We start from the raw sequence: 15,950 nt of genomic DNA, 5'->3' as shown, positions 1-15,950 counted from the left end.
AAATGCCCCTCAGCCCCCAGAGAATGAAGTATTAGAAAAAATCACGGGGCTGGCAGGAGGATGCTGAGTGATCCATTATGCTGTCAATGTCACAATTCATCCTGAACAGCAGAATAAAGTTAATAGGGGAAGTTCTTTAGTGCTTGTTCAGCTGCCTGCCACCCAACTCTGTGGCAGAAAAGCAAGGAGGAAATAGATATATCATTATAGAATGCATCAATAATAAATTATAGAAATGTCTTATATATAAGGAGTAGTTCCCTATATTTATTTGAAGTATCAGTCTTTAGGATTGTGTATTTGACCACTCAATGCCAAAAAAAAAAAAACAGTCAAGTCTTTTTTTTAAGACTATTGATATTTTAATAATAAATTAATAGTATGAGTCAAAAATATTGAAGACAAGAATTGAAAAGTGTCAAGAAAAAAGAAGAGAAGTAATATATTTCCTAGTGTTCAATAAATAAAAAATTGGAATAAACGTATCTATTTATAGTGTACGTAAAGAGCATCTCTGGAAGTCAACTCTTCTATCTGAATTTTAAGTGCTATTTTTCAGCTCAGAGAATTTCATGGTTTATAGTAGAATATTTTCATTCCAAATCTATGTACCTTTACCTCTTAAAAATATTTCCTAAACTCTACCAGCATTGCACTACTTGGTTATGGAGTCAAGAACTTACACAATTCAACTAAAAGCTATCAAACATTTAGAGGTTAAACACCTTCTGTGTTCAAGGTGCCGACTGGGCAACGTATTGCAGGAAATGCAAACTGAGTAAAATCTAGTGCTTCCTCCCAAAGACCATAGGAGGTAAAGTAAAAAATTATAGTAGATGACACAATGTGTTCAGTGCCCTAAGGGTTCAAAGGAGAGAGAGAAGACCATGGGTTAGAGAAATCAAGGAAGGCTTCAAGGAAAAGTGACATTTGACCTAGAACCTTAATGGATGGATAGGATTTCAATAGGCAGAGATGAGGTTGGTTTGAGCAGAGTGGGGAAAACAATTCAGGGGAAGACAGAACTTATTTGAGAGGAGAGTTTCCTGTTTTGCTGGAACATGATGTATGTATGTGGGAGTAGCCAGCCTAAAGCTGGAAGGTGGGCGGCAGTCATGGGGTCTCTGGACTTCGATGTCAGCCTGCAGTCTGGACTCGATTCAGTCAGCAGTGGGGCTCCATCGAAGTCGATGGATGTGACATGATGTGACATGACACCACTCTGTTTATGCTCTGGTGCCCATGCTTCTGTACTCAGTCACATTCGCCTGCTGAAAGGGTGAGGCTGGTTCTCCAGCCCTGGGGGACAGATTGGTTCTGTACTACAGATTTACTTAGAGGGCAGAGCATGGTAGGAGGTATTTGGGTAAGTTCCTCCCACTCCCCCAGGGATAATCTAGCTGCTGAATGTGGACTGTGACCTGGCTATTTAAGTGTCCTTTGAGCTCCTGAACATTTTCAGAAGTGAGGGAAAAAAACATCGTCATCCACAAATATTTTTTTAAGTGTAAATTCAAAATAAATTAATATAAAATAAATTAATTAAATAAAAATTAAAATATTTTAAAGATATATTTTAAATTCACCTACTAGATGAACAGCAGCAGTTTTGCCCTGTTCTAGATTGGTGGTAAAATAGCAGTCTTAGCCAGAAGCAAAATAAAAGCTTGAACTCAGAATAGGAAAGGGCTAAGGCTAAGGTTGGTGCACCGAGTAGATAGGCTATGGAATCCTTGCCTTTGCAATGCTGTTCTATTATATATTAATTTCTCAGATAATTTTTTTACATTCTAATTTAGGAGAAGCAAAGATAATGTTAGGTATTTAGCAAGATACAAAAGAAGTGATAGCCATCCAGAAATACAGAAATTCAAAAGAAACTTTAACCTGTTAATAATGTGCATCATATAGGGCTCCCCTGGTGGTGCAGTGGTTAAGAATCTGCCTGCCAATGCAGGGCACATGGGTTCGAGCCCTGGTCCGGGAAGATCCCACATGCCGCGGAGCAACTAAGCCCGTGCGCCACAACTACTGAGCCTGCGCTCTAGAGCCCATGAGCCACAACTACTGAGCCCGCATGCCACAACTACTGAAGCCCACGGGCCTAGCGCCTGTGCTCTGCAACAAGAGAAGCCACCACAATGAGAAGCCTGCGCACCACAACGAAGAGTAGCCCCACCCGCCGCAACTAGAGAAAGCCCGTGTGCAGCAAAGAAGACCCAACGCAGCCAAAAATAAATAAATTAAAAAAAAACTCACTTAAAAAAAAATAATGTGCACCATATAACATGATATGTAGTAGAATATAAAGTTCCAGAGTGTTTTCCCCTGGGTTATGTTCAGCACCTATAAACCCTGTTTAAACATCATCTTGCCACGGGGCTGTTTGCCCTGTTTGTCCATTCTGGGTACCAGAAGATCGGCTGCAGTGGTTATTTGGGTTTGTATTCCACATACAGACTTTTAACAGTACCTAAAAATGGTTCTTTAATCGAGATTTTTTAAAGACACAGAAACCTTAATTAAGAATGGCTGAAACCCTTGTAGGATGAGAACTTTACAGTACAAACTCTTATTTGATAAGATCAAAAGCAGTATTGTGTCAATTAATCAAAAAATTTGGTTAAAGTCCCAACTCCTAAAAAACAACAAAACATGCTCTGGCAATATTTTGATGTAGAGTCAAGGTCTTTTTTCCCCCTGAGTGCAGATCTGTGTTTTAAAGACTTTCTTACATAAATCACATCCACAATGCATCTATTTCTAGTTTCAGTTTATTTAAAGTAAAGCAGACATTTCTGAGGCAGTCTGAATCTAGAACCTGAAGGGACTTTTATGATTCCTATTACAGTCTTTTAAACATTTTTTTGCTCACCCCTATTGCAACAATAATTTTTTTAGTGGTTTAGGGTTATTAAGACTTTCCAATGCAGTCAACTTAATTTTCAAAATAACAACTACTCTCTTTTTTTCTATCCTAGTTTGTCGATTTTCATAATATTTAATTAAAATATGCTTAATTTAATTAAATAAAATACTACAATCACAATTCTAATTAACCCAAACAGGCTTGGGAACAAATACAATGAACTCTTGGTTAGTAAACCACAGCAGAAGTGGGAGCAGAAGTCCTTGGATATATTGGAGAGTAGTTACTGCCCTCATGTGCTCAGCCTGTTGTGCATATCAGAAAATTTTGTCCACAGAGGGAATGGAGAACATCTGTGAATCTGGCAAGTTAGTTAAGTGGAAGTGGTTGAGAGTTTCTACTGTATACAGTTAGTTAAGCAGTTAGTTTTTGTTAACTACTCAGAATAGCTATGTGATTCTAGATAAATATTACTAAAGAAATGGTTAAACACACGCAGACATACACATACCTAAAGCAAAGGTATTTTTCTTAGGTGTGGGGAAAGGAAATGTTGGCTCTGGCCCTATTGTGAGTTTCCGTTTGTATGTTGTTGGTATTCTTAAGTGTTCTACCCTGAATGTTCATCTGTGCTGTAATTTCTATATATCAGGGATTTTATATTAATTACAGAATTTTTAAACTCCTTAAAATATAGATAGTGATTATTTTATAGGCTTTTCTAAGAATTAGTGAAACAACGCATGTAGAGTGTTAATCACTGAGCTGATGAGCTTTACCCTCCCCCGCCATCTTCTTCCAGTTTGAATGCAATTGTCCAAAATCCGGACTTTGAGTAGAGTCTTCTTCAAAAGCATATTGACCAACTTGAAGGGGTTCCCACTGGCCAAATTTGGAATAATCCGAGCATCAGAATGAACAATAACAGGAAATAATTAAACACATTAAGTTTTAAACATATCTATGAATTCATGCACGTAGGAAATAAATTTAAAAGAGAGGGGAAGAAGGGAAAGCTCTTCTCTAGAAAAAAAAAAAACGCCAATTAGCAAATGGAGAAGAAATAATAGAAATAATAAATTACCATTTTACAATCACCATAGTAATTACAATTATTTAGTCAAAAATCGTCAGTGGATGCTAAAACAATTGGGTGAGAGAACACTGGGGAATGGGATGTTCAAACAATCTTGCCTCATAGATTCTCATTTACTACAAAGGGAAAATACAGCTTTAACAATGGAGAAATTTGGTGAATACTACCTTCAGCAAGAGACTATACATAGCATCACCAATGAGGTACAAGCTGGCATCACGAGGTCCCTAATTTGTTGCACACAAAGTCATCTGTGTAGTATTCCTGCTCTGACTCCCCAAGTCCCAGTTTAGCCTGAATCTAATTATGAGAAGGCAGTCAGACCCATCCAAATTGAGAAACATTCTGGAAAACAAAACAGTATCATCAACAACAAAATATGTAAATCGATGTGGCGAAAGAGAGAAAAGCTGGGAAATGATTTAGGTTAAAAGAGACTAAAGGGACAATTGGGGAAATTTGAATATGGCCTGCATAATACATAATGTTATCAAATCAATGTTAAATTTCCAGTTTTATGGTTATGTAAGAGAATGTCTTTATTCCTAGGGGTAAAGTGTCAGAAAAACAATAATAATAATAATTGTTGTGTTTATGTGTGATGTATAAAAGCATATAATGAGAGAGACAGAAAGCAAATGTGACAAAATAATTGGGGAATCTCCATAAAGGTTATATGGATGTTCATTATACTTGGAAACGTTCTGTAGGCTTGTAATTTTTCAAAGCAAAAGCTGAGAAAAATAAATATATCTCTACAGCTCTAGGTACTGCCCTTCCTAATTTGCTATTACACAGATTAGTGCAATGTTGGATCATCCAGTGCAAATTGTACCATTGTCCTCTGTCACCCATTTATGTTTGCTCTGTTACATGCATTCTCTCCCATAGCCACCACTTACAGCAGAGCATACAGAACCAAGGATTTTCTCTTGCACAGTAAAGCAAAACCATCTCCAATATCTTGAAGGAGATCATATGCAGATCTTAGTGAAACTTGATAGTGGAAGAAGACATAGCAAAGAGCAAACCTTCTGACAGGGCCTCAGGGGTGCTTGCTAGAATTCCCACTAACTGCATAGATTATTAACCTAGTCACCAAGATGCCCTATGCAATACTTTAACTTGAAGTACGCATAACTGAGACTGTTAGGAAAAATAAACAGGCCAAAAAGCTGACATGAGAATTACCAGAGAAAATAAGGTAGATGGCAATCATATGACACAAGTCTCTACTAATCCAGTTAAAACTCAAAAGTTCAGCAGAAGTTTTCTGACCAAACAGGTCCAAATGGAGGCCCAAGTGGAAGAAGAGCTTGCTCCACTGAACGTTCCCGAAGGAGATTCCAGTGAGCAAAAGCGATAGGGTCGTCCCTGCAACTCAAGCACAACAGAATCACAAGGTGTAACTCTGTGACCGGAGCAAGATAACAGCACTGTGGAAACTTTGGTCTCTTTAAGAAAGGTGTGGGCATTTTCTACGTGCATGTCACAAAACAGTCCTGTCAGCAAGATCTAAGTATAAGAAAGGGAAACTCTAAGGTACAATCCAAACAACAAGATGAGAATATATACACAGGCAGGAAGGTGTAACAGAGAGGTTAAGGGTGACTTTCCACCGATAGGGTTGATTAAGACATTCAACTCTTCAGCAGAATAAGTGAGAGTGACTGTTTTAAAGACTGGCAAAGTTTGTGTGTAATAATTCTCTTCTTCAAACTAAGAACTTCCTTTGGTGGTAGTAGAAAAGGTCATACTTGTTTGAGCCAGATGTTAGTAGCCTGGAATGGGAAGACATTTTGAACAACAACAACAACAACAAAAGTATTAGGAGAAATGTGAAAACCAAAGAGCTAAAGCAGACTGGCCATGGGAATTAGGGAACATACATACTGTTGCTTCACCTACATGGATTTTCTGACCCTAGGATCAGGTGCTATAGGAATCACAAACATTCTAAAGAACATAAAACATCAGAAAATAAAAGGGGCTTTAAATATGATAATACACATGGGATAATAACGTCTGAACTTTTCAAGTTCTTGCTATGGACCAGGCAGGCAGAGTTCTAAGTATTCTAACTCATTTACTCCAATTCTCTGAGTTAAGTGCCACTATTCCCATATTACTTATGGGAAAATGAAAGCACAGGGCAGTTAAACTACGCAAGGCAGAACCAGGGTTTGAAACCAGGCAAACTGGCCCACGTGCTCTTAACTACTGTTCTTTGCTGAAATGTTATTAAACCATTACAGTAATCTTTTTGTAGACCCCTTAATGGCATGGTAAAGTGTTTTAAAACATTAAAAACGGTGGCAAATATGTATACGCAGGATGCTCCCAATTTTAAAAATATGATGATTAAAGGCGAGAGAGAAACTGAGGGAGAAAAAGCAAGCATGAGGAACACTGAGAGAGAAGATAGGAAGGCAGTATGCAAGACGTCAGTGCTAATCTCTCAATGATGGTTTCTCAGTAAATTTTATCTTCTTATTATTTTTATGAAATTTAAATTTTTTCTATGGTGAAAATGTATCATTTTATAATTTTTTTAAAAAGCTACATATAAAAGAAATATTCTGGAACTTAAAAAATAATCATGTCAGATATTCATAGAAGCAGACCTAGTCATCGACTCACTGTTCCTCGAACTTCACCATGTACCTGCCACTTACACAATTTTTGCCATACGAGTTCTACCTCCACTCTGATTTACTTAATAATCCTTTCAATTAAATCACTATTTTAATTTAGCATCCTAAGTAATATATATGAAATAATATTTTTGCTATTATATGGGTTTTTTTAATGTAAATAAACATGTAACTCTTACAATGTCTTGGGCAACCACAATATGAATGGCCACTTTGGGAAAGACTATGCTCCTCCAATACTGGCTTCAGAATCACTTAGGTGTACATGACAAAGAGGCAGATTCCTGGTTTATGGAAGCCTGGAAACCTGCCTTACAAACAGACTCTCTGAGAGATTTTCATCAGCCTAAAGTTAAGAACTGTCATATTATGGGTTCCCCAAGAGGATGTATAATGGTCAAGGATTTGGTACTGACTCTGAGGTAAGTAAAGAATTTAGCAAGATAACCAGGATGCCATCCAGAACTGTACCATCAGACCACCCCAGGAGACAGATTGTGTACAGCATTAGTGATAACCTGGTGATGGTAGAGGGGAAAGGCTAGTTATTGCAAACTAAATGAAATCCCTTGTTTCTTTTGTTACCAAAAAAGACACCCTAGAGAGTGGCTTTGCTGTCTTGTTTTAGTGACAGTTCTTACTGCTGACAAATCTTATCGCAAAATGTATTAAGTATGTGACAGTTCAGATTAAGGTTGAGGTAGACCTATAAAAGTAGGGACAGAAAGCTGCCCCAAATCCAAAGTCCAGAAAGGAGTTGCTGCAGCAGAGGGAGCAACAGAAGCTCATGTGAAGGAACCAGTTAAAGAGCTGGACACTGTGGGCAAAACAGAAGTTGGCCAACCAGTGGGAATCTTAGGTATGAGCTGACCTGAAGAATTGAATGAAGAAAGTTTTCAGTTTAATTTCCATGTCGGAAGAGACCAGGCTTTGTTGAGAAGGTACCTTGATGATCCCTCTGCAGAGTGGAAAGAAGCCTCAGAGCCTGGAGAAGAAAGCCGCTCTGCATAACCAGGAGACAGAGCCGGAAACGGCCTGAAGGGAAGGGGCTCTGTGGCAGCTGCCAGCAGGAAGAGCTGCTTGAGGCTTGGGAAGAAGTGTCTAAAAGGGGTGTCTCTGTTGAGATGCTGTCATTGGGTGAGGTGACCCTTCTCCATAAGTTACCAACAAAACCACACATATCACAAGGTGTGCAGACCAGACTCCTGGAAGCTAGTGAGGGAGGAGCTGACAGCTGCTATGTGGGTTATACAATTAATGGAGAATTTGCAGATGCGTAAGACCAGAATAGAGAATGGAGATGACTTTGTTCGAACACATAACAGAGGTCTGTGGGGTGATGAGGCCCGAGTAATCTAGTCCAGGTAGAGGTGGGCTAGGAGAGAAGCATCATGTAAGGAGACGTTCTTGGAGGGATTTCACACAGTGACAAAGGTAGAACCTTCACTGGGTTACTGCCAGGAGCACTGGGGCTAGGGAGTTTGTAGTTTGTTAGTATCACAAAAATCCAGAGGAAGAAACTTTGCTGTTAAGATAGACAAATACTTAAGCAATTGGGAGGAACATTCTCTGGTAACAAGAGAGGCATGTATGAGTGCAAAATCAATGTAAATGAAATCATGCTGTAATCGGAAAAGGGTTTGATAAAGATAGCAAAGAGAAAACGTGGAAAGAGGACCTGGAACAAACACTGTCCTGTGACCTGGAAGCTGTTCTCCTTCTGTTGCAAGCATAGCCTGGGGCCCTCAGGACCCACTGACCTGGTTACCTCCAGCCTAGCAGCCCTTGGCTTATTGGTTTAACTATATTTCCTATACATTCTCTGAGTCTGTTATTCCTCTTCTGAAATGTGTAATTGCTATTTATTTCTAACTTTTTTTCTATTATATACACATCATTTTGAAACCTGATTCCATTCTTAATATTGGTGGTTCTCAAGAATTTTCTGGTCCTCTTGAATTCCTTTTCCCTTAATGTTCACATTAAACCTTTCCTAACTGTATCTGCCCACTCCCCTTCCCCCTTTCCCAACATGCAAAAAAAAAAAAAAAAAAAAAATCCAGGATAGCTGACCAGCAAGGTGATTAGAAAAAGAAGGGAAGGGAAGCTAGTATTCTGTGGAATTGGTGGCTCCAAGCGTGGGTTAATGGATGGTTGGGACCATCCACTGTGTCACATAACACTCTGCAAATTGACTTTGCCCTTTCATATTTAAATGATACAGGTGTCAACGAAGATATGAGATGGTATCAAGTTTGTCATGATTCAATGAATGTGCATCTGTCTTCCCTCGTTCCACCAAGGGAAATGCATTAGGCTGGTGATGGTCAGCTGTCCAGCTAGGCTGGACAACTAGGCTGAGGGAGCACCAAAAAGGGGCTTTCACTGCATTTTGTGCCCCCTACCATTTCATCCTAAGACTCCAACCAAATTACTTTACATGGTGGCAAGAACTGCTCTGGGCTAGCCGCATCATCTGGGCCTAAAATTCAGATGTCAGAAACAGTTTCCTCTAGGTTATAGAACTATGTTGTCAAGCCAGCCACAGATTATAAAATAACCTCTGGGCATGTACACGAACAGTCACACCACAACACTGTGATGACGACCAGTCTGTGGGCACATGCTTTCATACATCCAGTGGGCCTTGGACCCAAGGAGGCACTGAGCATAGCAGGTCTGAACTGGCCACCACTAGTAGCTAAACTGTTTGAGGAAGGCAGGGACTGGGCTTGCAAAGGAACTTGCAGCAGTAAAGAAAAGGGAGGCACTGGGCAATGCAGAGTTGGTGGTGTAGAGCAGCTCCAATCGGCTCTGAGACACGTTGCTGAGAGTGTGACCAATACTGCAGGGAAATAGCCTGACTCATACCCTTAGCGCCTGAGCACTCACAGCCAGAAGGCCACTCTCTAGCACCCCCATGCACTCTGCTACCATCAGCTGAATTCTATACTTACTAAGATTCAGGTTATTTGTTCCTCAGCCTGTTTCATGCCAGTTAAACGTGTCGTTATTAATAATAAATAAAATATATAAATATATGAAATATGAATGCAAAAAGAAAAGTTGTTTCTATGAAAACTTGGTTGAATATTTTGAAAACATTCAATAAAAGTAAGTTGCTGGGCACTGGTTAAAGTGGAAAAGCAATTATAAAAATTTAGATGGACTCTGCATTCAGTTTGTCCAACAGGTGTCTTTAAGTTTTTGCTTCCTTTTAAAGAAATTATAACTGGAAATAGTACTGGATATACTATGGGTGCAGTTTATGCATGAAAGAAAAGGTAGAACTCCAACCAACTGACCAACATTCAAAGAAAAAGCCTTTATATCAAAAGCTTGGCAAAAGAATGCAGTTATTTTAATTTAAAATACAAATTTGATGTGTATATCCATGATATTTTTATGATTCATCTCTTTAACATCTTCCATTAACCAACCAACTCCCTGTCCTGATTACATTTGATTAAAGGGTCTCTGTGGAACTCCCTCATTCATTATTCTGTTGAGATCCAAGGAATGAGGAATTCCCATGATCAGTCGCTTCTTCAAGGTACAGGGCAGTAGCATTTCATAAAGGAGGAAGTTCTAAAGATCTTGTGTAATTCAAAGCTTTAATTCCAGCCTAATCATGAACAAAAAAGGACAGGTATTCCTAGTTATCAGCTAAAAGTGGCACCATGATAGTGTTACCGACCTTCCAGAGTGGGTCCCCAACAAGAGTCCTTCTTCCTGGTGTTGTTCGCGCTGATAGAAGGAGACCGAGTTTGGTTCAGAAGCAGAAGAAAGTTTTATTCTTTGATCAAAGAATGGAGAGGTGGGAGCTCCCGCTCTGGAGTACACGCTCTCTGAGACGGGCGGTTGGCGGGACCAGTTTATAGGGTTCATCTGCGGAGGGAGGGGCAGTGTCCTTGCCCGTTGGGGCAGGTGTGTTGCGCAAAGCACACCATATCTCAGTGCCAGCATCTCTGCACTGGGAACTCCAATCCCATGTCTTAGGTGCAAGGCCTCTGCAGGGCCCCACTACAGGCAACTGAAACTAGACTAAGCACAAAAGAAGTGGTTAGACCTTATATTGTATCATCTAGATTCCATCTTATTTTTCCCAGGACCCCAGTGGGCTTTGCTGGTGACAATAGTGATAGCAAAACCCAATTTATAAAAATCCCTAACATACCAGCTTTGAAATTGAGATTCTTGATAAATTTAGAAGCAGTTTCAGAATTTGCATTCTTTCCATTTTGTGCACAAAGACGTTACTATTTTATACTACATCATTTCAAATTGTCCTGTATCAGAAGCAACTCTCTTTTTCTGGGACAGTAGAAGTAAGCCTCCTAAAGAAGATGGTTCCAGGCAACACCTCTCTTCTTGATGACGCAGGCCTCTCCCCTTGAGCTTCGTTTTGGCATAGAAGCTTATGCTCATTACAAGCGTTGACCTTCTCTGAGCTTTTCCCTGGAATAAGTTACTTTTTAAGCTCTTCTCTTTCTTCAGATGCTATGAGTCTCTAGCAATATCAGTGGGCTTCAGCTCATTTAAGTTCTTCTTGAAGCTTGTGAATGACTTTGCAGGTTGTTTTATTTTAAAGTATAGGACCGAGATACTTATCTACAAATAAGTTTAACATATCTAGGCAATTTGATTTCTTCAACATGTCTTTCTCCATCGCTAGGTCTCTGACCAGAATGTCAACTCTAGTCCCTTAATAATACTTTCAGATGACCTGTTAGAGTCCTTCAGGTTAAATATGAGGCACTGATACACATTATCTTGGCTTTACCAAATGGCTTTGACCAGAGCTTCTCATACTGAATTCTAGGACCTGGAAAGGTCAAGAGGCAGTTCTGAGGGCATTACAGAAATCAGAGGAGCAGAGACAAGGACTCCAGCAAAAGGAACTGTTCTCTTCCTCTGTGCCTTCTGTCTGAATTTCCCAATTTTATTCTGAAATAGCTCCTTTACCTGGAGCCCCCTTATGCAGTTACATCAATCAACTGACCTATGTGTAATGCCCAGAAATTGAGCAGAAAAAAGGCCCCAGCCCCTAAACTCCCAAACTTGTTAAAAGGACATGCATGATGTTTAGGCCCTTGATTCTTTTTTATAACAGCTTTTCTGAAAAGTCAGTCACATATCATGAAATTCAATCTTTTAGATGTACAATTCAGTGGTTTTGAGTGTATATATATACTGTTGTGCAACCATCACTGTGATTTCACAGCATTTTCATCACCCCAAAAAGAAACCCCAAACTCACTAGAGTCACTTCTCATACCAGCATCCTTTTAGCTCTAGACAACTACTACCTTTGTCTCTATGAATCTGTTTATTCTGGATATTTCATATAAATGGAATCATACAATATGTGACCTTTTTGGTATCTGGTTTATTTCACATAGCATAATGTTTTCAAGATTTACCCATGTTGTACCATATATTAGTATATCTTTTTTTTTTTTTTTTTTTGGCGGTACGCGGGCCTCTCACTGTTGTGGTCTCTCCCGTTGTGGAGCACAGGTTCTGGACGTGCAGGCTCAGCGGCCATGGCTCACGGTCCCAGCCGCTCCGCGGCATGTGGGATCTTCCCAGATCAGGGCACGAACCCGGCAGGCGGACTCTCAACCACTGCGCCACCAGGGAAGCCCAGATAGTATATCTTTTTTTTATAGCTGAATAATATTCCATTGTATGGATATATCACATTTGTTTATACATTCATCTTTTCTTTGCTTTTTTTTAACATCTTTATTGGAGTATAATTGCTTTACAATGGTGTGTTAAGTTTCTGCTGTATGACAAAGTGAATCAGCTTTACATATACATATATCCCCATATCTCTTCCCTCTTGTGTCTCCCTCCCACCCTCCCTATCCCACCCCTCTAGGTGGACACAAAGCACCGAGCTGATCTCCCTGTGCTATGTAGCTGCTTCCCACTAGCTATCTATTTTACATTTGGTAGTGTATATATATATATATATATATATATATATATATATATATATATGTATATTTATTCATCTTTTGATGGACGTTTGGGTCTTTTCCACCTATCTGCTATTGTGAATAGAGCTGCTATGAACGCTTGTGTACAGATTTTTATTTGAACACCTGTTTTCAATTCTTTTAGGTGTGTGCCTAGAAGCAGAGTTGCTAGGTTATATGGTGATTTTATGTACAACTTATTGAGAAATTGCCAAACTGTTTTTCATAGCAGCTGCACCATTTTGCATTCCCAACAGCATTGTATGAGAGTTCCAGTTTATCCACATCCTCTCCAATACTTGCTGTTTTCTATTTCAAAATATTATTATTATTATGACCACCCTCATAGATATGAAGTGTCATAAGGTCAGTCACCTTATTGGTGTTTTTATTTGCATTCCTGGATGACTGACAATATTGGGCATCTTTTCATGTTCTTATTGGACATTTGTATACCTTCTTTGAAGAAATATGTATTCAAGAAGTTTGTCCAGGAGATATGGGAACATATGTATATGTATAACTGATTCACTTTGTGATAAAGCAGAAACTAACACACCATTGTAAAGCAATTATATGCCAATAAAGATGTAAAAAAAAACCCTGCATAGTCTGTTGTTTTGTTCTTGAGTTGTGTGATGGTGAATTTTATGTGTCAACTTGGCTAGGCTATGGTACCCAACTGTTTAGTCAAACACTAGTCTATGTGTTGATATGAAGGTATTTTGTACATGTGATTGCCATTTATAGTTGACTTTAAGTAAAAGAGATTACCCTTGATAATGTGGGTAGGCCTTAATTCTATCAGCCTTAAGAGCAAAATCTGAGGTTTCCTGAAGAAGAAAGAATTCTGCCTCAAGACTAGAAATCTTGCCTGAGTGTCCAGCCTTTAGGCCAGACCCCATAATATTGTGAGCCAATTCCTTAAAATAATCTCTTCATATGCATGTGTGTGTGTGTGTATAACTACATATATAATATATATGTATACATGCTTATATATATTATATATTTATAAATAAATATTATATATTTATATATGTATATATGTGTATACACATATATAATATGCAAACACGCTCACACAGTATACATATACATCCTATTGGTTCTGTTTCTCTGAAGAACTCTGACAGATAAAAATTGCTAAAGTTCTTTATACATTTATATATTCTGGATACTAGACCCTTATCAAATATATGAAAATAGAATCCATGTTTGGTTAAGCCACTTCAGCTGAGTTTGTTACATGCAGCCGTAAAATCCTAAATGAATCTCATAAGGGTTTTAGAGAATCAGATAGGATAATGCATGTAGAACAATTAAAACAGTGCTTAATACATAACTCAATGTTATTATTATTTTCACACATCTGAATTCATTTAGAGAAATGAGCCCTGCTCACTGAGGCTTAAAGATATCATTCATTATTCAGTAAATGCTTATGAATTCCTATTATGTATAACACACTATATGATGCAAGGTCAGCTTCATAGCATGCGGTCTGTGCAGTCATACAGGGCCCTGTGCCTGGTTTAATGCTCTGTTGTCATCATCTTAAAATTCTTATCAAGTCTTGAACAAGAGGCTCTGCATTTTTATTTTGCACTGGGCCCTACAGATTATGTAGCCACTCCTGTTATAATGAATAGAAAATTCTTTTTGCTCAGAACAGTAACTGATGTTTCTAAAAATTACCACGTGTTATTCAGAAAATAAAAATTTTTGCTGAATATACTCTGTTTCAGAAGACTGAGAAATATACAGAAATATCTTACCAAACACAATGTAAATAAATGAAGTTTGGACATGTAACAGGTAAGCTTACATTATCTGAAAAATTCACTTATTTAGAACAGTCAAGAGCCTGATAAATGAAATATCAATATATTTTGCAATAACAAGAAAGACAGAAATTGTAGGCTTTGTTATGGTAGTAGTTATTAGGGGTTGAGGAGTTTGCACTGCAGAGGTTTTGGGGGTTATGAAATAAAAGTTTTGAATTAGGTATCTTCTCCCCAGTTATTATTGGTTACATACAGGAGCTCGCTCAGAGACATTGGACAAGTTGCCTAACTTCTCTAAATCTTAGTTTCTCTTTCTGTAAAAATGAGGATAACATACAGCTCACAAGTCTATGCAGAGAATCAGATATTTAGCACTGTGTCATATGAGGTACAATAAATGTGCTTTTCTCTGAATTTTCTCTTTCAAAGATGTATTGAGCACGTACTATGTGCTATGCCTCATTCTAACCATTGTGGACGTGTAGCTGGGTAAAGGTCCTTGTTCTCAAGGAGATTATATTCTGGTAAAGAAGGACATGATAAGTATGAAGAGAGATAAATATAATCACTTCAGGCTGCAATAAGTGTTAATGAGGGTTAAATGGGTGGGGGGCTGCTCTAGCTAAAGGGGGGGTGGTCAGGGAAAAGCTCTCTGGGAAGGTGATGTGTGAATTGAGATCTGAAAGACGAAAACGAGGAAGTCAGGTGAGGATCCCAGACAAGCACATTCTTAGCAAAAGGCACGGCAAGAACAGAGGTCCCGAGAGTGAAATGAGCTTGGCTTTTGTGGAGACAGTGACCAGAGCACAGGAGTCAGGGAGCAGGGTGGCCTGTGAGAGCAAGAGGACAGACAGGTGCCAGGTCAGGAAGGGCTTTGAGGACAAAGGACAGCAATTTGAATTTTATTCTGGTTCACAGAAAAGCCTTTGGAGGGTTTCAAGCAGGGAAACTCTATAATCCAATTTTATGCTTCAGGAAGATTCCTCTAGCTGGCTGCTCTGTGGAGGACTCAGAAGGACTGAAGGTTGGCAAGAGTGGTGGCAGTGACCACTTACTGGGGGTGTTGCATTAATCCAGGAAAAGGAAGATGGGGGCTTCGACTATGGTTGTGGTCTTAGGAGATGGTAAGAGGTTGGATTCAGGATACACTTCGGAAGCAGAACTGACAGGACTTAGTTGGACTGAATATAAGGGTTAGGAAAGGAGAGAGCTTTTCGTTTTTCCCTGATGAAAAATTTAATACATGTTCACTATAGAGAACTTGGAAAATTCAGGAAAGTATTCAGCAGGCTACCTGTTTTAATATGTAAACTTAGCTTTTTTTTGCACAAGAAGAAATCTATTATTATTGTTATCCTTTTGAAGATTTCGGTGTACCTTAGCTTATTAGAGGCATGGGGGATTATTCAAGTTAGAAAACAGAGAGAGAGCGGGAGAAGGAGAGGGAAACAAAAAAAGCTGTTTCACCCTGTTTAATACAGACTTTCCTAACCTTAGTTCAACTTTAAATTTTTTTGGTGGTTGTTTTGTATAACATCTACTATCAGCTCTGTCAAT

Source organism: Phocoena sinus, chromosome 3 (assembly GCF_008692025.1).
Source record: "Phocoena sinus isolate mPhoSin1 chromosome 3, mPhoSin1.pri, whole genome shotgun sequence".
NCBI classification, from domain to species: Eukaryota; Metazoa; Chordata; class Mammalia; order Artiodactyla; family Phocoenidae; genus Phocoena; species Phocoena sinus.
This window is presented reverse-complemented; position numbering follows the sequence as displayed.